Source organism: Mustela nigripes, chromosome 13, assembly GCF_022355385.1.
Source record: "Mustela nigripes isolate SB6536 chromosome 13, MUSNIG.SB6536, whole genome shotgun sequence".
Classification (NCBI taxonomy): Eukaryota; Metazoa; Chordata; class Mammalia; order Carnivora; family Mustelidae; genus Mustela; species Mustela nigripes.
Genome location: NC_081569.1, coordinates 62,928,221 through 62,951,879, shown reverse-complemented (window position 1 = coordinate 62,951,879; position 23,659 = coordinate 62,928,221). Strand labels below are relative to the sequence as shown.

Below are 23,659 nucleotides of genomic sequence, written 5' to 3'. Positions count from 1 at the left end.
TTCCAACATAACTATTTGTCTAATTTACCACTTTAGAAGAATAATAAATAATTTTATTACTAGATACAATACATATTTGGAATCTCTAGTCATTTATTGCTTATAAAATACCACTTTCTATGAATAATTTTGATAATGTTTTTTGTAAAAATAAACAAGTACTATGCAGATTAGTTTCTTTTTGGATGCTAAGCTAACACAACTGAGGGCTATCTCAGGTTTCTTCAGTGACAGTGACTCACTATAGTCTTGGATTTCTAAGGAGAGATGGCAGAAAGAATAAACCATCAGAATTCCTAGTGGTATGTGTTTTGAAAAAACACCCCATTTAATTCTGATTTATTATTTCCCATATCCTAAACAAGACTTTTAAGTCCTGTTAAGCTTAAGAAAGCTTAAGTTGATCTATGTGAGACTGTTACAAATTCAGAAAAATAAATAAAAAAGAGCAATAGAAATAGCACCTACTGTAGTAAGCTATTCAATAACTAAATACTGAAAATAAAAATGTTAGGCACCCTAAGATCTGACTCACAAACACAAGTTAATCTCTAATTTGACATTAAATTTAAGTATCATAAAAGTAAATTTTATTCCAATCCCTAAAATGAAATAACAGCAACTTACTGATAATGAAAGAATTTAAGACTTTAAAAAACTGTAAAAACTTTCTATGATAAGTCTAAAATTTTTTGAATTATATTTTTAAGAATTACATTGCAATGAGACATTCAGGAAAAAAAATTAATGACTTCTTTTCTTGAAAAGAAAGTTTAAGTACAAATGGGAAGAATTATGGAGGTATTGGTCAAGTCTACAAATAGCTCACCACATCATTAGGCCAATATATTTCTATTTGCTGGGTAAAGAGTTAATCAGGAAAATAGTTAAAGAAAAGGTCATTCTTACATAGGTTTTCAAGGATGGGGCATGTTTACAACAGGAGACTTAAGGAATTGGGGACAGTGAAAAGAGCACAAAGTCATCTTACATCTATTCCAGATGTAAGGTTGGATATGTACACTTAACAAAAAAAAAAAAAAAAAGGAAAAGTTGATAAAATAGAGTTAAAGAAATGGATATAAAAGAGTTAAAAAAAAAAACAGAAACAATAAGAATATGTAAGCTAATTTGTGAGAAAGACATCTTGTCTCCTAAGGATAGTAATATAAAACATCTTGGTGGCTTTTGTTATTATTTATTTCACTAACAATAAAAGAGATGACAGCAACGTAAGCAAGGAAAAAGGGAGATTTATAGAGATCTGTATTTACTTTTTTTAAAAAAAGATTTTGTTTATTTATTGGACAGCGAGAGAGAGGAGAGAGAGAGAGAGAGCACGCACAGCAGGGGGAACAGGCAGAGGGAGAAGCAGGCTCACCAGGCTCACCAGAGCAGGGAGCCCGATGTGGGGCTCGATCCCAGGACTCTGGGACCATGACCTGAGCTGAAGGCAGACGCTTAATGACTGAGCCACCCAGGTGCCCTCTATTTTCCTTTCTTTTAAATGTAATATTTATTATGATCTAAGTACCTGGAGTAGTTAAATCATCCTTATGCAATAAGAAACGGCTGTTTTATTTTTTTTTTTAAAGATTTTATTTACTTACTTAAGAGAGAGACAGTGAGAGAGAGCATGAACGAGGAGAAGGTTAGAGAGAGAAGCAGACTCCCCATGGAGCTGGGAGTCCGATGCGGGACTCGATCCCGGGACTCCAGGATCATGACCTGAGCCGAAGGCAGTCGTCCAACCAACTGAGCCACCCAGGCGTCCCAGAAACTGCTGTTTTATATATAAACATTTTAATATGGTAGTTACCAGTAAATTTCTCAAGGTATACCATTTCCTCTAAGAATTTTTTTAATTTTTTATAAGTTATAAAATATAGAAGGCTAAAAAATTAGTTTAAAGTTACTGTGAAATATAGTTAATATTATCAGACATGGTATACTAACCAAAAAAATCGTCCTCCTATACTTATTATAATATTCCAACAGAACAATTTACAGTTTCTTTCCTTTATAGGTGTTTGGTGATCTGACTAAAGTGAATTCACTCCTAAAATTATAATACTACAATTAGTGACATGAGACGCTAGAGACAACTAGAAAATCAATAAAAAGAATGCTTAAAAAATCAACCACAGGGGCACCTGCCTGGTTCAGTCAATGGAGTGTGAGACTCTTGATCTCGAGGTTTTAAGTTTGGGCATAGAGATTACTTAAAAAAAAAAGAAAAAAGAAAAAAAGAACGGATTACCACACCATTGTCCTTTGCTGAATAAGTATTCTGTGCTATCATACATACAGAATTTTTATCTTTGGAGAAAGAGCTAACCCTTCATATAGGGTTTCTAACACTATGATAGCCAAAACAATAGAGTAAAAAAGAACCAGTTGCCAGTCAAGTCAGGACATCAAACTTCACATTAAACAGTGAATAGATATGAAGTATAAATTAAAATTAAATAAATAAATTAAAATGCCTAACAATAATAAATATAACAGGCTGCTAAATTGTATGATTGTCAGGCAACATATCTGCAGAAAGAGTTATATAAGGGAGAAATCTGTATCGGTTGGAGCTAGAAGGGAAGGTTTCAAAGAAGAGGTAAATATATTGGACCGTGACGGAGCAAAGAAAAGAAATATTCAATGGATAAGTTAAGAAGGTAGATGAAGTATTCAGGAGACAGTAAAGAGATTAATTTGACTGGATTTATTTAAGACTGTAGAAAGAGGAAGTTTAGACAAGAAAATTAGGAATAATTATGGAAAACCTTTAAAGTTAGAGACTTTAAAGAGCCTCCTATATCCACTTCACAAGGTTCATGTTAGAATGAATGACAAAGTACATGAAATTATCTACAAGGCTTTTTCATCCAACAAAGACCCACTAATGTATGTGAAAGGTATTGCACTGGGCACTGTGATGCAAAAATAAACTTACCATCTCTCTATATATTATAGTAAGGGAGACAAATATGTAAACAAATATTTAGAAAGCAATGTTGTGTGTGCTATACCCAATGACCTAGAAAGTGACATCTGAACACGGAGACTATCACTACCACTGGATAGAGGAAATCTGGACTTTATGCAGGAGTCAATAGGCAGTTGTCATGATTTCTTTTAAGCTCTCTGAGAACAGGATTCTAATCCGGCTCATGTACCATAGAAACTCCACTATCTATTCAGGTAAGGAGTTTTAAGGACTTAGACTAGGAAGATATAACAGAAAGTAGTTAGGAATGAATGAATCAAATAAACTTAAAAATGACAAACTGAATACATGGCACAATGGAATGGGAAGACTCAAAGAATGAGTTTATAATCCTAGCCTGGAAACTAAAAATAAAGATATTTGCACCCAAATGGAACAACTGAGAATGTATGGGAAAGCAAATGCTTTTGGTATACTGAACTTAGGGTTACAGTAAGATGTCCAAATGAAAATATAGATGCCTGGAAATACAGAACTAGACTGTTGGGAACAAAGTGAGGGCTAGTTGTATAGATTTAAGATTCATAAATATAAAGATGACATGTTAAATTATGGCAAGATAATTTCTATTAGGAAATGAATATTCACAGACAACAGCTATAAATCGAAGGAGTGATCTTGGGTAATGACTGAATTTAAGAAGGGAAAAAGGAAGTAATGAGGGTAAAGTTATCACATGATGGTGTAAAACTGTGATATGTTCAACAAGAATTAAATATTGTATTTTATCTCTGAAGCATTTTACCCATTTAAAGATTTTTTAATTCTATCCTATTTCTTAGTAAACCATAATGCTAAAACTGTGCCCAGGTAGGTGAGTAAGACAGTAATTATATTTAGTTTGGATCCCCAAATCCCCTTATATTTTTGCAAAATTCAATTGTGTACTTGAATATTATTTTCATCCTGGTGGCTGCTTGAAAATGATTAACTTACAGCCTATCGGTAACAAGATACTAGTTCCATCTCAACAGTTTAAACAAGAGCACATGAAGAAAGAAGCAATATACACTCTAGCTACTGAAAAGTCTTTGGGTGGTATCAAGTTGTAAAAAAAAATTCTAAGAGATTGTTGATACACTTTTCAGTTCACTTTAAACAATACATCAGAACTTCATACAGAATGACAAGTATTCTGTAAAACTCCTTAAACATCAGACTGTAAACTTGCAATACCAGTAGAAAACGAAAGGTTGACAACAAATAACGATAACATTTCTCAATCACAACAAGGCATTTCAACCAAGAGAACCTAAGTTTTATTTATTTTTTTATTTATTATTTTTTTTAAAAGATTTTATTTATTTATTTGACAGAGAGAAATCACAAGTAGACTGAGAGGCAGGCAGAGAGAGAGAGTGGGAAGCAGGCCCCCTGGAGAGCAGAGAGCCCAATGTGGAACTCGATCCCAGGACCCTGAGATCATGACCTGAGCCGAAGGCAGCGGTTCTCCCAGGCGCCCCGAGAACCTAAGTTTTAATCCCATAATAGAAATCAAACTAAGATAAGTCACTTTTTTGCTTCATTAGCTCAAGGATTGCTTATAGGTTTCAATTTCTCAACTATTGTTGAGAAAACAAATATTGTTTAAAAAACAATATTGTATGAAAAACAGGTTTTATGTTTTTCTAGTCCTTCTTTTAATATATTATCACTATTATAAAGAAAATGAATCAATCTGAGCTGGTCATAGTAACTCGAGAGAGAAAGTAAAGGAAATTTTACTCTAAGGACGGCAACCTCTTTTTCTAGCCTTTATCTACTCCTGGTATCCACTTTGTACCATTCATTTGGAAATCAATGCATTCAAATGACACCTACAGTTTTGACTACTTCAAGTATCCTTGAGGGTCCCTGGCATGTGATAATTTATAATCTGTTGAGACATTAGTTAGAGTTTGAATGCTGGAAGAGTGAGGTGTGCAAACTGGATAAAAATGTTACTGTAGGCTTTCCCCACCAAGCAATGCATAGGGAAAACTACCAAATGGCTTTTGAACAGCTTACTTTGACTTCATTACGAGGCACATTATGGGGCAAAAAGACCATACTTATTTTACATCTCAAAGTATAGGACCTGCATGTAGTAGGCACAGGAAAGAATCTGTTAATTGACTGTGGACTTATGGAAGGTAAAGAGAAACCAGGGAAATGAAAGAAGCATGGTAGCTGGAAATTATGTCTAACAGCATATGAGTAACCTGACCTTCATCACTCCTTCACTCCCATTCCCAATGGAAAGAGGTTCAACTGCTCTTTCCCCTTCTTTACATTACCCACAGGCTATGCTTTTGTTATTTTTTTAAGACTAATTCTATGAGGAGAAGGAGAAGAAGAGAACAGAAACAATTTGATTCGCATCAAGGTCAAATGCTCTTCTCCTTTACCTTTTGCTTTTATCCTCCACCAAACCTACTGGACTAGTCTCAGAACCAGCCTAAAATAAAGGAGCCAGAGGCAGGAACCAATTTGCCAATTTTTAGTAAGTAATTAGAAGTAATTACTTTTAGTAAGTAAAAAATTTGCTAACTTTTTACCAGGCACATGGTAACATATTTATGACAAGCACATTAATCTTACATACATTAAATAGTTGGGACACTTCATTTCAGCTTTGGTATTCAAATATTCTTAATAGTTTTTTTAAGGATTTTATTAATTTATTTGAGAGAGAGAGGAAAAAAAAACATACGCAGGGGGGAGCTGCAGAAGGAGAGGGAAAAGCAGGGAGCTCAGCAGGGCGCCAGATGTGGGACTCAATCCCAGGACCCTGGGATCATGACCTGAGCCAAAGGCAGATGCTTAACTTACTGAGCCACCCAGGTACCCTGAAAATTTTTTCTTTCTTTCTTTTTTTAAATTAAAGTAAGCTCTCTACTCAACGTGGGGCTTAAACTCACAACTCAGAGATCAAGAGTCCCATGTTCTACCAACTAATCCAGCAAGGCGCCATTATAAATTTTTTTTCTTTTTTTTCTTTTGTTCTGAATTTTTCTTTATAATGTAGTACTATGTTCCATACTTTACAAAAAGTTTGACAGATTTTTCTATTTTTTATTATTAAATATTTTTAAATATACACAAAAGTGTGGAGAATATCCATGTTTCCATCATGCAGAATTTTGTCTAATTTAGACATATTTTAGAACTTTTAATAAAAGAAACATTACAGATACATGAACTTCCCCAGGATCTCTCCCTAGTATTCTCCTCCTATTCCAACGATAACCTCTATCTTAAACTGGGTGTTAAACATCCCTATGAAAGTTTATGTATTCATTAATAAGTAGTTTTGATTCACCAGTCTCTAAACCTTAAATACATGGCATCTGGGTAGGAAAGAGTTAACTTGCCATGCCTGGTTTGCTCAAACTGGTACATTCCAAAGAAAGGTTTGTCTTTGGGACTGGTGGTTGGCTGGAAGCTGGCAGAGAACTTCTGAGCCTATGGAATGTTCTGCCTGATAAACATTTTTGTATGGCTGAGGCCTTGGGCCATGCTATACCAGTATGATTAGATAAGTTTATCCTAACAAAGCAACTTATGGTGTATATTTATTCTTGCTAGGTGGAGGATATAAGGGCTAGAGTATGAGCTCAGTCATAAGGGCATCACATGACATGTGGGCACTACATGACTGACCCCCAATAAACACTCTAGACCCCAAGGATCAAGTGAGTTTCCTGAGCTGGCAACACTTCACACGTTTTGTCACACATGTTCACTCAAAAGATTAAACAAATCTCCATGCAACTCCACTGGGAGGAGACACCGGGAAGCTTACATCAGCTTTCTTCTGAATCTTGCCTCATGAGCCTTTCCCATTTGCTGATTCCAGTCTCTGCCCTTTCACTGTACTAAGCCGTAACTGTGAGTATAATTCTTCTGTGTCCTGTGAGCCCTTCTAGTGAATCATCAAGCCTGAGGGTGATCTTAGGATAGTTAGGATAATGTATCTGTTTTACATTTATCCATGTTGATAAATGTGGTTTTGTTCATTCATATGAATTCCTATATATAATTCCATTATATGTATAATTCCATTGTATACACAATGATTTATCCATTTTCATACTGATGAATATTCATTTCCAATATTAATGTAATAAACAAAGAATATTCTTATACAGTGTTTTTAAGTACATATTAGGTACTAAGTTGTAGGGTATGTGCATCTTCTCACTCTTATGATTGATGTTCTGATTAACAAAAGTTCTTAATTTTAATCAACTCCAATTTATCATTTTTAAAATTCATGGTTAGCTTTTTTAGGGGAGGGGAGATTAAGAAATCTTTCCCTATCCCATGTTATGAAGATACCATTTTGTTTTCTTCAAGAGGTTTTATTAGTTTTAATTTTAAATCTGCAATCTTTTTTTCTCATTAAACTTTTGTCTTAATGGGTCTCAAAATGGGTGATACATTTTTGGTCAAGTTGTTTCCACTAAAAAGAACTGATTGTAAAAACATATAACTTGGGTGCCTGGGTGACTCGGTTGGTTGGGCAACTGCCTTCAGCTCAGGTCATAATCCTGGAGTCCCGAGATTGAGTCCTGCATCAGGCTCCCTGCTTGGTGGGGAGTCTGCTTCTCCCTCTGACCCTCCCCAATCTTGTGCTCTCTCTCTTTCATTCTCTCTCTAATAAATAAAATCTTTTAAATAAAATAGAATAAAATAAAAACATACAACTTAAAACTGACACACACACACACACACACACACAAAACATGGTCCACAAAACATTCTCCTTTCCTCCTGAAGGTCTTATAATGCAGTTATCAACAACCGGTCTTTTACTATTAAACTTAAATGGCCAATGACACAAACAGATCTCAGACCATTCTTCCACCACTGATTAAGACTGGGGTGGCAGGTATTGGGGATAATATTCATTTAGCCTTCCAAGCCTCCTAGGCACACTTGGTGACCTTGCCAATTCCAGCTGCCTTCTTGTCCACTGCCTTGATGACACCCACAGCAACCAACTGACCCATGTCATGAACAGCAAAAGGGCCCAGAGGAGGATAGTCAGAGAAGCTCTCAACATACATAGGCTTGCCAGGAACCATATCAACAATGGTAGCATCACCAGACTTCAAGAACTTGGGACTATCTTCAGCTTTTTTTCAGAAGGATGATCTATGTTCTCCTTCCACTTAGCAAACTTGCAAGCAATATGAGCTATGTCACAATCCGGCACAGGTGCATATCCAGCACTAATTTGGCCTGGATGGTTCAGGATAATTACCTGAGCTGTGAAACCAGCTGCTTCCACTGGTGGGTCATTTTTGCTGTCTCCAGCCACAATGTGACAACAAACATCTTTGACAGATATGTTCTTGACCTTGAAGTCCACACTGTCCCCAGGAAGAGCCTCACTCAAAGCTTCATGGTGCATTTCAACAGACTTTACTTCAATTGTAACAATGTCTGGAGCAAAGGTGACCACCATGCCAGATTTAAGAACACCAGTATTCACTCAGCCCACAGGGAGAACCAATACCACCAATTTTGTAGACATCCTGGACAGGCAGACACAAGGGCTTGTCAGGTAGACGAGGTGAAGCAAAATGAAATCCAGAGCTTCAAGCAGTATGGTTCCACTGGCATTCCCATCTTTATGGATGACTTTACATCCCTTGAACCAAGGCATGTTAGCACTTGGCTCCAGCATGTTGTCACCATTCCAACCAGAAACTGGCACAAATGCTACTGTGTCGGGGTTGTAGCCAATTTTCTTAATGTAGGTACTGACTTCCTTAACGATTTCCTCTTATCTCTTCTGGCTATAGGGTGGCTCAGTGGAATCCATTTTGTTAACACCAACAATTAGTTGTTGTACACCCAGTGTGTAACCCAGAAGGGCACACTCACAGATCTGCCCATTCTTGAAGAAACCTGCTTCAAATTTACCAACACAGCGACAACAATCAGGACAGCAGTCAGCCTCAGTTGTGCCCATAATCATGTTTTTGATAAAGTCTCTGTGTCCTGCGGCTTCAATGATGGTCACAAAATACTTGCTGGTCTTGAATTTCCTCAGGAAGATATCAGTTGTGATAACCACATTCATGTTCAGCTCTCAGTTAACCAAAGACCCAGGCATACTTGAAGGAGCCCTTTCCCATCTCATCAGCCTCCTTCTCAAATTTTTTGATAGTTCTTTTGTCGATCCCACATTTGTAGATCAGATGACCAGTAGTGGTAGACTTGCCTGAATCAACATGCCCAATGACAATGATGTTGATGTGAGTCTTTTCCTTTCCCATTTTGGTTTAGGTTTAGCGGTGGTATTCACAACACCTGTTTTCTGGCAGAATACCTGTTATGAAAAAGCTCGGCCATCTATCTTGATTTTAATTTTGTATACTGTGGAGGTAGGAGAGCCAAGGTTAATATTTTCCCATTTGGCTACTGAAATGACCCAGTACTAGTTATTGAAAAGACTATCCTTTCACACATTGCATTATATTATCAACTTTGTCATAAATCAAGTGACTATATATGTGTGGTTAACTTCTTCATTCTTCAATCTGTTCCACTGGTCTACCCTCTATTCTTGTGCCAATACCATATTGTCTTAATTACCTCATCAATAACAGTTTTATAATAATCCGATGTCTGATAGTAGAAGTCACTAAGTTTCATTCTTCTTATAGATTGTCCTGGCTATTCTTAAGTCTTCTGCATTACCATACATATTTCAGAATAACTTTATTTCCACCAAATTCCATCCAATTTCCACCAAAAAGAAAAAAAAAATGGATAATGAATGGGATAGAACTGGAATTCTAGATCAGAGAAGAACTGACATCTTCAAAACACTGAGCCTTCCAATCTATCAACATGAATTACTTATATATCATCTAATATCTGTCAATAATGTTTTGTAGCTTATAGAAGTTCTTGTGAATATTTTGTTAGATTTTTTTCAAGAATCTGATGTATTATGCTATTAAAAATAGTTTTTTGGGGTGCCTGGCTGGCTCAGTCAGTGGAGCATGCAACTCTTGATCTCGGAGTTGTGAGTTTGGGCTGTGCGTAGAGATTTCTTAAAATAAAAATCTTTAAAAAAAATAGTTTCTTTTGGGGAGCCTGGGTGGCTCAGTCGTTGAGCGTCTGTCTTTGGCTCAGGTCATGATCCCAGGGTCCTGGACTCAAGCTCCACATCAGGTTCCCCCCTTGGCGGGAAGCTGCTTCCCCCTCTCCCACTATCCCTGCTTGTGTTCCCTCCCTTGCTGTGTCTCTCTCTGTGTCAAATAAATAATATTTTTAAAATTTTAAAAAAGATTTTATTTATTTATTTGACAGAGAGAGAGAGATCACAAACAGGCAGAGAGGCAGGCAGAGAGAGAGGGAAGCAGGCTCCCTGCTGAGCAGAGAGCCCCATGCGGGACTCGATCCTAGGACCCTGAGATCATGACCTGAGCTGAAGGCAGAGGCTTTAACCCACTGAGCCACCCAGGTGCCCAAATAAATAAAATTTTTTAAAAATCTAAAAAAATTTTTTCTTTTAAAAATTTCACTTTTTTTGCTGACATACACAATTAATTTTTATATTAGTCTTCTAATAACTTTGATAAATGCTTATTTAATACTTATTTACTTTAATAGTTTGTAGACTGTTTTGTTTTCCACATATAAAATTATACCTGCAAATAATATCAACTTACCAGTTTTATCTCTTCCTTTTAAATCCCTATACTGTTTGTTTTTTTTCTTTTTATATCATTTACTAGGACCTACAGTGAAAAGCTGAAAATAAGTGATGATAGAGGTTATGTTGGTGTTCATGATTTCAAAAGGAAAATTTTTGATAGTTCACCATTAACTGATGTTATAGGATTTTTGTAGATAGTCTTCATCAGATTAAGGAAATTACTGTCTATTCCTAGTTTGCTTAGAGTTTGCTGTTTATCATGAATATATGTTGAATTTCTTCAAATGCTTTCTTTGCACATATTGAGATGCACCTACTCGACCTGTCTCATATATTTTGTAAATATGGTGAATTACATAAACTGCTTCTCAAATATTAAATAACCTTGTATTTTGAGAACACAACATGGTCATCATGTATATATTTTTATCTATCTCTGGATCTGATATGCTAATATTTTATTCAGTATTTTTAGATGTACTATGTTGGCAGGAATTGTCCTGTAATTTTCCTTTTTCATAAAATACTTAGTTCTGCCATCCAACTTACGCTGGCTTCATAAAATGAGTTGAGAGGTGCTACCTCATTTTCAATTCTCTGAAAAAGTTCATGATAGATTGGTTTTAGTTCTTCCTTTAAGTATTTGGAAGAATTCAACCATGAAACCATTTGGGCATGAAAATTTCATTAAGGCAAGGTTTTAAATTACAGATTAAGGATCTATTCTTTTCAAAGATTTTACTTTTAAGGGCACCTGGGTGGCTCAATGGGTGAAGCATCTGCCTGCAGCTCAGGTCATGATCCTAGAGTTCCAGATCAACCCCCATGCTGGGCTCTCTGCTCAGTGGGGAGTCTCCTTCACCCTCTCCCTTCCCCTGCTCCTTTTCTCTCTTGCTCACTCTCCTAAATAAGTAAAATCTTTTTAAAAAGATTTTATTTTTAAGTAATCTCTACACCCAACTTGGGGCTCAAACCCATAACCCCAGGATCAAGAGTCACATGTTCCACCAACTGAGAGAGCCAGGTGTCTCCAGATTCAATATCTATTTTGTTTTTAAGATTTTATTTATTTTAAAGAGAGAGCATGAGTGTGCAAGAATCGAGGGAGGGGCAGAGGAGGGAAGACAAGCAGATTCCCACTGAACGCAGAGCCCAGAGCGTGGAGCCCTAGGTAGATCTCACGACCCCAAGATCATGCCCTGAGCCCCATACCAAGAGTTGGGCACTTAAACAAATGACCCACCCAGGCGCCCCAGATTCGATATCTTTTTTTTTTTTCAAGATTTTATTTATTTATTTATTTGACAGAGAGAGATCACAAGTAGGCAGAGAAGCAGGCAGAGAGAGAGAGAGAGAGGAAGCAGGCTCCCTGGCGAGCAGAGAGCCCGATGCAGGACTTGATCCCAGGACCCCGAGATCATGACCCGAGCTAAAGGCAGCAGCCCAACCCACTGAGCCACCCAGGCGCCCCCAGATTCAATATCTTAAATAAACATGGAACTATTCAGATTTTCTGTATCTTCTTCTGTCAGTTTTATACAAAGGTGTTTTTGTAGAATACTATCCACTTCTACACTTTCCAATGTTTTGGTAGTAATTCATAATAATAGCTCACTAAATATCCTCTAATATTATTCATAGGGCTGATATGGATGCTCTTTTTCATTCCTGATAATAATTTGTGCCATCTCTTTCTGTCTTGATCTGTGTTAGAGGTCTTATTTTCATTAGTCTTTTCAACAAACCAACTTCATTTTATTGATCTCATTACTGATTTCATATAGTGATCCTGAATTTAGTTATCTAGCTAAACTCTCTTATTAGTCATACTAGTCTCTTTTGGGGTGTGATGAGATTTGATTATTCAATTTACTTAATGGTCATTAGTTTATTTAGGTTTTCAAATTGTCTTGAGCCAATTTTGGTAATTAATTTTCTAGAATATTACCCATTTGATCTAAGTTTTCAAATTTATTGTCAAGTTTTAGATAAAAATTTCTTGTGATTTAAAGATCTGAAGTATACCCTCTGTTTTTTTAAGATTTCAAGTAATTTCTACATCCAACATGGGGCCTGAACTCATGACCCTGAGATCAAGTCTCATACTCCTCTGACCTAGCCAGCCAGGTGTCCCTAATCTCTGTTTTTTTTGAATATTACTGATTTTTATCTTTTCTATTTTTTTCATTAGTATTACTAGAGGTTTATCTAATTTGTTTTTATATTTATTCCTAGTTATTCTTCCTTTTCCACTTCACTTATGATTGCTATTACTATTTTTTCCCTCTCTTCTACATTCTTTCTATTTCTGCTGCTATTCTTTTTCTCCTTTCTGTGAGGTCAGATTTATCTTTGAGGTAAGGGTTGGTCTAACCCTGATTCAGCTATTTACAAGCTAAGTAATCCTTTTTTTCTTTTCTTTTCTTTTTAAAGATTTTACTTATTTCTTTGACAGAGAGAGAATACAAGCAGGGGGAGCAGCAGGGAGAGGGACAAGCAGGTTCCTGCTGAGTAGAGAGCCCCCGACGTGCGGCTTGATCCCAGGACCCTGGGACCATGACCTGAGCCAAAGGGAGATGCTTAGCTGACTGAGCTACCCATGTGCCCCTAGCTAAGCAATCTTAAAAGTACTATGAATCTTCTTTGTGTCTGCTTCCAGTCTGTAAAATGGGAATAAAATCTACACACTGATTTGTTATGTGTTTATACATACAAATACCTTTAGAACAAAAACTGGCACATACTAACCACTCCAAAGTTAGCTATTATATTAGTATCATCATCATTAGTAGTAGTAACAGGATAACTACTTCAACCTCTACTACTATTATTACTATTATGAATTTGACTCATTTGATTTTTTTTAAAGATTTTATTTATTTGTTTGAGACAGAAAGAGAGAGAAAGTGAGGGAGAGGAAGAGAGAATCTGAAGCAGACTGCACTGAGCACAGAGCCTGATTTGGGCCTCAATCCCGTAATAGCGAGATCATGACCTAAGCAGAAACCAAGAGTTGCAGGCTTAACCAAGTAAGCCACCCAGGTGCTCCTCAACTCATTTAATTTTGAGGGCTTTTTTCTTACTGCTTTCAAGGCCATAAATTTATTGTATGTATTTCTCATATTTTGATATGTGTGGTACTATGTTATTGTACAATTTTTAAAGTGCTGATTATTCATTCCCCCTCAAAAAAAAGTTCTTGACTAATACTTTTAAGTTTATAATACAGGGATTTTAAGATACTATTCATGATATAAATTTCTAAAATTTATCAAGACTCTCTGTGACCTAGGATCTAGCCAATTTCTGTAATTGTTCTATGTATACTTTAAAAAAGTCTCTCTACTAAATGTAGGGATCTGAGACACCTGGGTGGCTCAGTAGATTAGCCCGCTGACTCTTGGTTTCCATTCAGGTCATGATCTTGGGGTCTTGAAATCAAACCCCAAGTGGGGATCTGCACTCAGTGGGAAGCCTGCCTGTTCCTCTCCCACTGCTTCACTCCCCCATCCCGCTCTCTCTAAAATAAATAAATAAAATCTTTTTAAAAATAGGGGCACCTAGGGGCGCCTGGGTGGCTCAGTGGGTTAAAACCTCGGCCTTTGGCTTAGGTCATGATTGCAGGGGATCGAGCCCCGCATGGGGCTCTCTGCTCAGTGAAGAGCCTGTTTCCTCCTCTCTCTCTGCCTACCTCTCTGACTACTTATGATCTCTGTCTGTCAAATAAATAAATAAAATCTTTAAAAATAAAATAAAATAAAGCAGGGGTACTTGAGTGGCTCAGTTGGTTAAGTGTCTGCCTTTGGCTTAGGTCATGATCCCAGGGTACTAGGATTGAGCCTTAAGTCACACTCCCTGCTCAGAGAGGAGTATGCTTCACCCTCTCCCTTTACCTCCTCCCTCTTTCCCACTGCTTGTGCTCTTCCTCACTCAAAATAAATAAATAAATAAATCTTTATAGTTGTTCCTCTTATTATGGAGTAACCTTTTTCTTTTTCCCTTAAAATCTATTTTGTCGTTTGTTAATACTTTTTTTTTCTTTTTTTTAAGTGGTATCTCTTTAAAATTTAATTTTTTTTTCAGTGTTCCAAAATTCATTGCTTATGCACCAAACTTTACATCAACTTTGTTTAGTTTTCACTAAGGAGTATCATTATTGAAATTACAGTAAAACATACATTATATAAAACTTACCATCTTAACCATTTTTAAGTATACAGTTCAATGGCATTAGATACATTAACACTGCTGTGCAACCACCACTACCATTCATGTCCAGATCTTTTTTCATCTTTCCCAAATGAAAACTCCATGTTCATTAAACAGTAATATCCTCTCCCCGACCCAGGGCCAGGCAACTACCATTCTCTGTTTCTGTATATTTGACTACTCTAGACACCTCAAATAAGTAGAATAACAGTATATGTCCTTCTGTAACTGGCTTATTTCACCCAGTATAATGTCTTCAAGATTCATCCATGTTGTAACATGTCAGAATTTCCTTATTTTCTTTGGCTGAGTAGTATTCCTTTGTACCTATAAACCACATTTTGTTTATCCATTCATTCAGCAATGATCACTTGGGCTGCTTTACCTTTTGGCTACTGTGAATAATGCTGCTATGAATACGTGTGTACAAATATTTGCTCAAGTTCTGAAGAACAGAAAACAAGGAACTTGAGCAGAGATTTGTACACACATATTCAAGAAGTGAGAAATAGCTTTCATAGTCCTTCATATTTTCTGTGTATTTAAGATTTAGTTGTAAACCTTTTATAGCTAGATTCTGCTTTTATATCCTTTAATGATCTCTTTTGATAAATTTAACCTGGTTATCTTTATTATAGTTTTTGTAATATTTGACCTTATTTCTTTGATTTTACTGTTAGGATTTTCTTCTTTAAATTTTCTTTTTTTTTTTAAGATTTTATTTATTTATTTGACAGAGAGAGATGTCACAAGCAGGCACAGAGGGAGGTGGGGGGGGAGGGTGAGTGGGTGAGCAGGCTCCCCGCTGAGCAGAGTGTCTGATGCAGGGCTTGATCCAGGACCCTGAGATCATGACCTGAGCCATAGGCAGAGGCTTAACCCACTGAGCCACCCAGGCGCCCTTAAATTTTCTTCCTTCTTTCTAATTTATCTCCTTTCCCTTTTCTATCCACTGAGAGAGGGAAGTGGTACATTGTATTTTTTTAAGTGATTACCCTTGATTTTTAAGTTTTTCTTTTTTAATTAGTTATTTTTTAAGGTAGGCTCCATCCCCAACATGGGGCTTGAACACATGACCCTGAGATCAAGGGTCACATGCTTTACCAACTGTGCCAGCCAGGCACCTTAACCCTTAAATTTTAAACATACGTAATTTATACATATTTTAAACATTACAAAGTATTCAATATTTCTATCCTCTTTCTGAGCAGGACATGAACCTTTTCACTTTACCCCTGCATACCTTCTCTTATTATTTATTTATTTGTTTGTTTGTTTATTTATTTGACTGAGAGATCACAAGTAGGTAGAGAGGCTGGCAGAGAGAGGGGGGAAAGCAGGCTCCCTGCTGAGCAAAGAGCCCGATGCGGGGCTCAATCCCAGGACCCTGAGATCATGACCTGAACCAAAGGCAGAGGCTTAAGCTACTGAGCCACCCAGGCACCCCTTATTTGCTGTTTGTGTTGTCTTAACACAAAAATAATTTTAAGTCAATAAATTTACCAACAGGTTTGATCAATCTGAGATCCCATTTTTTTTGTAGCTATTACTAGCACTCTTCAATTTTCTTTTTACTAAAGAGTAGGTTTTATCCTTCGTTGAGTGTTTATGAGATGTAAACTCAGTCTTATGGAACTGAATATGTCCTCATTTTATCCTCTTTGTCCTCATTAGCTGGTACATTCTACACTGGTAGTTATTTTCCACTCATCACACTGAAGATATTACTCCATTTTCTTTTGTCACTTGAGTTGCTTATGAAAAGTCTACTGTCAATGTAACTGTTATTCCTTGGAAATAATCTATATCTTCTGGTATCATTTAAGACTTTTTCCCTTTATTTTTGGATACTCTGAAGTTTCCCTACAGTGCCTAAAAGCAAAGATTTTCTTCATTATCCTACTTGACACTCAGTAGGCACATTTGTTCTGAGAACACATGCATGTCCTTATTCAACTGCAAAAGTTCTGAGCTCTTCAAATTCTTCAAAATTATTTTCAAGTATTGATTACCTACCATTTCCTCCATTCTCTACCTTAAACTCTTATTAGATATACAAATATCTTCTGTCTTAACATCTGTCATATATACATATTACATGTATTTGTCTCTGTATCTACCTCTTTGCCATTCTGTGCTATATTCCTGATAAATATCTCAATACACAGATGCCTGTGTGGCTCAGTTGGTTAAATTTCTGCCTTTGGCTCAGGTCATGATCCCAGGGTCCTGGATTGAGCCCTGCATCAGCGTCCCTGCACAGTGGGAACACTGCTTCTCCCTCTCCCACTCCCTCTGCTTGTGATTCCTCTCTCTGTCAAATACAAAATCCTTAAAAAAAAAAAAATCTCAGTACAAATTTCCAAATCACTTATTTCAGTCAATTATTTTCATGGTCTAGCATCTCATAGACTGATTTTTGTTGCAGTGATTATATTTTGACTTTCTAAAACATAAAACTGGCTTTTAATCTGATTTTGCTTTACCTCTGCCTCTTTCTTAATCTCTTCTCTCTCTCCTTTTTTTTTTTTTTTTTGGACTTTATTTACTTACTTGACAGACAGAGATCACAAGTAGGCAGAGAAAGAGGAGGAAGCAGGCTCCCCGCTGAACAGAGAGCCTATGCAGGGCTCCATCCCAGGACCCTGGGATCATGACCCAAGCAGAAGTCAGAGGCCTTAATCCACTGAGCCACCCAGACACCCCTCTTCTTTTTTTAGTAAATTATCTCTTTATTTACCTCTTTGAGCATCCTTAAACATATTTTGTTTCTAGCAGGCTATTAGATAAAATTGTTTTCACATTTCAATTGTTGATATGGTGGCTATGTCCGTTAGCATTAATATTTTCATACATTTTAGAGTTTTGGTTTGCTGACTGATTTTCCATGTAGGTGGGGTATTTGTTCACGTTTTTTCTTTTTCCTTCTCTATGTCAACTCATATTATCTGGTAAGGTTAAAGATATTTTTACCCAGTTCCCCAGTCTAGAATGAGATTTATAATGACATTTCAGAGTTTCTATTGCATGATGCTACTGGGGATAGCACAAATTCAGTATAAAACCAATGATGGTGTGGTAGGACCATGTAGCATGGTTACAAGGCTGCATCCCCAAATTCCTGTCTCCGTAAGCCTTCAGGTTGCTAAATACTGATAGCAGTGGATACTATCAGATACCTGATACTGTTGATAACAGCCAGCAATAGCTTTATTTTCTGTTTCCTTGGCCAAGTGAAATGGAGCAATAACCAGGTCTTGGCTTTAAGCAACAAGTGAGGCTCCTGTATTATTCTGGTTGCTTTTAAAAGCTGAATTCCTAGAAACCTACATTTCCAGACCGGAGCATCATAGGTGCAATAATTCAGTTCTTTTCATTATCTAGTATTTTTGTTTCTTGACCACCGAAATGTTAGCATTGTTTTGAGATTACCTGTAACTTTTTAGTCCTCTTTTTAATATTTTTGTTTATCGTGTGTGAGCAGAGTGGATATATCAAAGGTGAACTCACTAAACCATGAGGATCAGAGGTTGAAAACTTTTAAAAATTCATATATATATATATATATATATATATAGGGGCATCTGTGCCTCTGCCTTTGGCTCAGGTCATGGTCTCAGGGTTCTGGGATCAAGCCCCACATAAGGCTCTCTGCTCAGCAGGGAGCCTGCTTCCTCCTCTCTCTATGCCTGCCTCTCTGCCTACTTGTGATCTCTGTCAAATAAATAAAATCTTTTTTTAAAAAATCCATATATATATATATATATATATATATATATATAAATCATATACTCTCTGATACTCTAGCTTGTCTCTCCAGTGTTGTTCAGGAGAATCATTAACCTTGGTTAAATAAATGAACTCCTGCTGCTACTTACTCTGACACATGCTATACAGAAAAAAACCATAAGAAAGGCAGCGTGATCATTGCCTACTGTTTTGAGTAACTGTCTTTCTGACTTTCAGGATAAAGCTGACATTTAAAAAGAACAGATTTTTCTATTCAAGACATCTAAATATACAGGATATGCCCTTCCTTCTTGGCAAATAGGTAGGTCTTACATGAATTTTCAGTTTTAACTACCTTGGAGAATATCTGACTCCTTCCTGGGAATATGCCTCCAGGATACTTTGAAATATCCCCTAGACTATATTTTGTGTCATAACATAGCCTATATTCTACACTTTAAATTAAACCAACCCAAAGAGATCTTCCAAATTTAATGAAACATGCCAACATAGCCATTTTCAAATGATGTGGCAATACAAAATTAAATTTATAAAAATATATCAATAAAAATATGATATGCTAACCTAAAAAACAAAAAAATACTGAATTTTAAAGTGCCAAAAAATTTGTGGTGATTATTGAATAAAATCTAAGATTATTCCTCCTATATCTAGTCAGGAAAAATTATAGCTATAAATGCATAAGGTTCTGCCTAACAGGCATTCAAGAAAAGTTAGTTTAAATGTATTAGTAAGAAAAATAAATATGAAGATTTAAGTATCTAAAACTAAAAATTAAAAGTTTAAAACCGGGACGCCTGGGTGGCTCAGTTGGTTAAGCAGCTGCCTTCGGCTCAGGTCATGATCCCAGGGTCCTGGGATCGAGTCCCACATCGGGCTCCTTGCCCTCCGCAGGGAGCCTGCTTCTCCCTCTGACTCTGCCTGCCATTCTGTCTGCCTGTGCTCGCTCTCGTTCACTCTCTCTCTGACAAATAAATAAATAAAATCTTTAAAAAAAAAAAAAATAAATAAATAAATAAAAGTTTAAAACCTAAAAACTTAAAAAAAAAAGTGACAAGTCACAAATAGCAAAGAATAAAATAAGTATAAGACAGATTAGAAATTAAACAGTGGCAGGAGCACCTGGGTGTCTCAGTCAGTTAAGCATTCAACTCTTGATTTTGGCTCAGGCCATGGTCCCAGGGGCCTGGGATCGAGGACCACATCAGGCTCCCTGCTTGGTGGAAAACCTTCTTCCTCTCCCACTCTCCCTGCTTGTGTTCCCTTTCTCTCTGTCTCTCTGCCTGTCAAATAAATAAATAAATAAATCTTTAAAAATAAATAAAATAAAAAAGAGTGACTATAATAGTTCTAGGACTAAGAATTTTAGAATGAAGAAATTAAAAGTAGAAATTCTCATAACTATATATTGATATAATTTATGATCAAGCTATCATTTTGATTGTCACTATCTATAAATAAAAATCCCAAAACTGATAAAATAAGTTTAGTAAGTATTTAACAAATGCTTACTATGTATATGAAGTCTGGGAAAATAAAAAAGAGTAAGACACAGTTCTGCCCTCAACAAGTTACCACTTTAATACAGAATGCGGGTAAATGAACAGTTACAGGATTCGTGACAAACTATCCAACATTGCTGGTTTTGCTTTTCAGATTTAAGGAAAACTTTTTCTCTTTTCTCTTAAGCAATCTATAACTTAAAGCAATTTGTAAAAATATACCTTTGTTAATAAAGATGAAGTAATTTTCCCCCCTACCTGATCACTAGAAAATTCAGAAACAGAGTAATCTTATTTTCATGCAATATAGTTCTTTGGGAAACTTCAGTAAGAATCTGTTCTCCTGGTATAAGGACATATTTGGAAACTTTAGTTATATTACCAAGAATCTGACTAAATGTCATACTTCAGAATGATGCTTAAAATTCAGTATGACCAGCTTCACAAACCTAAGGTTGACTGCAGGTGTTAGTATTTATTTATTGGGTGTTCCTTGGCTTGGCTTCCTAACCTCTAAAGGCTTTTAAAATTCGAATCTGAGATTCCTTATGAAAAGTCCCAGCAAACAAACTCAAAAGACCTATGTGGGCAATCACTATTGTTGCTGTACTTATATAAATAATCAGATCAATTTTAATGAGACTAGCTTTATTTTGCAAACAGATTAGTCTTACTTTGATAGAAATGGTGGTGACTATAGAGGAAAAAATGATGCTTCAACAAAAAACCATAGCACACCCTCATGGGTATTAATTCTAATCCTGTTCATTGTCTTTAAGATTTTGTTACTTACTAGGGTACCTGGATAGCTCAGTCAGTTAAGCATCTGACTTCAACTCAAGTCATGCTCCCAGCATCCTGGGATAGAGCCCTGTGTTGGGCTCCCTGCTTGACTGGGAATCTGCTTGTCCCTATTCCTCTGCCCCATCCCAAGCTCATACTTGTTCACTCTCTCTCTCAAATAAATAAAGAAAATCTTTAAAAAAAAAGGGGGGGTGGATTTTGTTACCTACTTGTTAACCAGACGGCATCTTGAATCCTTCTAGTTTCTAATTTTTCCTCACCCTCTGATTTTGAATTACTAAAAATTCAAAGTGTCCTTTTCCCAAAGCCATGCAAACTGAAGCTGGACAACTTAAATGTAAACTTCAGAGAAATCACCACAAGAGCTCATATATAGAAAAATTTTGTGCATTCCTATGTGTGTCACCTCAAAAATTCACCAGATCGGGACGCCTGAGTGGCTTAGTCAGTTAAGTGTCTGCCTTCAGCTCAAGTCATGATCCCAGAGTCCTGGGATGGAGTCCCACAGTGGGGTCCTTGCTCAGCAGGGAGAGTGCTTCTCCCTCTGCCTGCCACTTCTCCTGCTTATGGCTAACAAATAAATAAAATATTTAAAAAGGGGAAAAAAAAAAAAAAGAAAGAAAATTCACCAGATCACTTGATGACACTGTCAGAGACATTCAAAGTGTAAACCAGAAAAATATGTCATAGTTCCAGTGCCTTGTCCTTATTTCACCTGAACATGTTTCAAGTCCAACATCTAGAAAATCTTCTTAACTGACTGTCTTCTGGGCTAAAAACTGGTTCCAATCATTAACTGTTATTTTTCTTTCGTTTCCCTAGAAATACTCAGGACAGAGACAGGTTCAATGGGTTATGGGACAGTCTATCAACTCAGTTTCTGGAATGTTATTTCTTGAAGTTTCAGATGGGGGAATGACAGGATTCAGGACATGCCACCCCCAAATACAATACCTTGGCATATTAAATATTTTAAACTGAAGGAATATGAGAAATGGTATGTGAAGGAAGGACTTCCTGTTCCTGAAGCAGGTCATAAAACCCTCATGTCCTCCCTGGACCTAGAGGAAAGGAACATTTTTATATCCAAGATACAGCAACACCAAGAAGAATCTGAACAAAAAGGCCTTGTTACATTTCCCCCAGCTTACTACACTTACCTCATACCCTTTGTCTTATTACATCTTTCTACAACTTTCCACTTTTCATCTGACCTAGCATAAAAACACTCAGGTTTAACCATTTCTCAGGTCTTCATTTTCTTATGAAGTGTCCTGCATCATTAAAATTTACATTAAATAAATTTATATGCTTTCCTCTTATTAATATTTGTCAGTTTAAATTTCAGACCTGATCATAGACCCTAAGAAGGTCAAGGAAAACTTTTCCTCCCCTACAGCAGTTTATTACAGAATAGTGTGGCAAATACACTAGTGAACGTATGTTCAATAGACTGAAAAAATATGAGAAAGGAGTAATTAACATGGTCAAGATTAGTAACAATATGAAGAAGGACTTTACCAAAAAGGTGACAGCAGAGAATGGCTTTAAAGTATGATTAGGAACTTCTTAGAAAAAGAACAAGAAAAGGAAATATTGAAGAATTTTTCTAAAACTTCAAAGGTAGAGGAGGAGCTGTGATAAAGCAGAAAACAGTGAACCTGAAGACTTAGATAATAGTTCTGAAGACTTAGATAATAGTTCTGACTGTTCCACTATTTATCTTAAGCAAATTAAACTTTTGGGACCTCATTTTTCTTTTCTGGGAAATGAGGGACTCATATATTAGAGAAGAGTCTCAAACTATAATGTAAATAAAAATAAGGTCTATGGGGCGCCTCGATGTGTTCAGTGGGTTAAGCCTCTGTCTTCGGCTCAGGTCATGATTCCAGGGCCTGGGATGGAGCCCTGTATCGGACTCTCTGCTCAGCAGGGAGCCTGCTTCCCCCTCTCTCTCTGCCTGCCTCTCTGCCTACTTGTGATCTCTGTCTGTCAAATAAATAAATAAAATCTTTAATAAACAAACAAATAAATAAATAAATAAGGTCTAGGGTAAGATCTGAAATCCTAACAGGTGATATGGATGCTCTTAATCACTGATCTATATACTTCGTGTAATAGGGCATTAGGTCATCTCCACATGTTCCTTGTATCTTAGAAGTTTATTTCAAATCATTTTTCTATTATTTTGAAATTTTTTAGGCAAATATGATTTTGAGAAGGATAAAAGTAAAGAAGAAAGTTACAAGGTAGAAAAATAAAAGAAAGAAAACTATAAGGCAAAAACTATATTTAAAAAGTATTTTCCTTTATGACTAAATAGTGTTTACTCTCTGAAAAATATTTAATAAAATCACTTTCACAACTAACATGATAATATATCTCTCAAAATCTTTATAAAAAGAATTTATTGGACATATTGAATAAGCAATTTAAAGGTGTGAGAAATGAGAAATACCAAAAAGTAAATTATGTACAATTTAAAAACATAAAAACAATCCCATTTTTAAATAATGAGGGAAAACAGTTAAATATTCGGACATCAGTATAACTTGGGAAGTCAGATATTTATTCAAAGAAAAGCATAAGACTACAATAAAGCATGAATAAATGGAGGCTTAGATGTAAAGACTAAAGATAGCAAATAATACAATTTCTTTTTTTGTTTGTTTCTTTTAAATTTTTTCAGAGAGGGAGGGGGTGGAAGAGGCAGAAGGAGAGAGAAAATCC

At 36.2% G+C, this 23,659-nt stretch overlaps 1 protein-coding gene across 2 annotated transcripts in view; it reads right to left on the bottom strand.

Moving 5' to 3' along the window:
• Positions 1–23,659, bottom strand: part of GOLM2 (golgi membrane protein 2) — a 105,231-nt gene that overhangs the window by 10,706 nt on the left and 70,866 nt on the right. The gene's annotated exons all lie outside the window — the stretch shown is intronic.